Genomic DNA, 1,163 nt, shown 5'->3' on the forward strand with positions numbered 1-1,163 from the left:
GGGCTGAGTGGCACCCCACAGGCAGGAGAAGTAGGCTTCCCATAATTAATTTATTCACCTTAAAATGAAGTTTTAACCCCCCCCCTCCACCTCATCGAGCCGTCGGGTGGCTCTTCAGGTTATTTCCCACATTTGATTCTGTTGCACGAAGCGCCGGTTGGAGCACAGTCTGGCTTGTCCATGCTATTTACCACAGATACGCATTCCCCTCCCTATTTCATTGTTTGTTTCTTTGTTTCTTTGTTTGCTTGCTTGTTTGTTTGTTTGTTTGTTTGTTTGTATGTTTGTTAGTTAGTTTGTTTGTTTCTCTTTCTTTCTTTCTTTCTTTCTTTTTTCTCAGTGTTCAAGTGAAATAGATTTTGGTACCGTTTACTTTCTCTCTTGTCCATTCAAAACACAACAACAATAGCCGTTTCTCTAGTATAAGTCAGCACCCCCTCCCCCCTTCACCCGGTTTGACTCTTTGCTCCCGCCCTTTCCCCACTCTTGCTCCCGCCGACCCCGACTCCACCCTTGCCCCCACCTCCTTAAACCTCTTATCACCACCGCCCCTCCCTACCCCGCCCTACCCTGGCCCACATTGCCGCAGTTCACATCAGTGAGAAGACCACTGGCACTGAGAAAGTGGATTTATAGGTAAGGTTAACTGTACTCGAGGACTACGTTCTTATCTAAAAATGTGTCTCTGAATTTTCTATTTATATACATGAAGAAAAAAAGATCGACCACAGACAGATAAAAGTAGTAAAGTGCCCCCCACCCCCCACCCCATACACATACACACATGTGGACAATCACGTGGCGTTGACTGTCAGATCAAATTCATCTAAATACTGTGATTGAACTGATAAAAATATAGGCCAGTATTATATACAGTTATTGCGTAACACTTCTGGCTTTTCTTTTCTTTTTGATTTCCAGGCTCCAGCACGTATGATCTAAGTAGCCTATGTTGCAAGTGCCATAAAACTCTTAAAACGAAACCTACATTCATGGTTCAAATTAATCAACAGTTCCCACATCTTTTTTTGCAGTTTAAACAGAAACATAGTTTAGTTGAACCTTAAAAAAAAAAGCGATTTGAAGAATTTACTTTTCCATGTCGGTACAAGGTACTTGGCTCTTTTGTACGAAGGTGTCATTCCCCCCCCCCCCCCCCCCCA

The sequence above is a fragment of the Aplysia californica genome, unplaced genomic scaffold (genome assembly GCF_000002075.1).
Source record: "Aplysia californica isolate F4 #8 unplaced genomic scaffold, AplCal3.0 scaffold00167, whole genome shotgun sequence".
In the NCBI taxonomy this organism is placed as follows: domain Eukaryota; kingdom Metazoa; phylum Mollusca; class Gastropoda; order Aplysiida; family Aplysiidae; genus Aplysia; species Aplysia californica.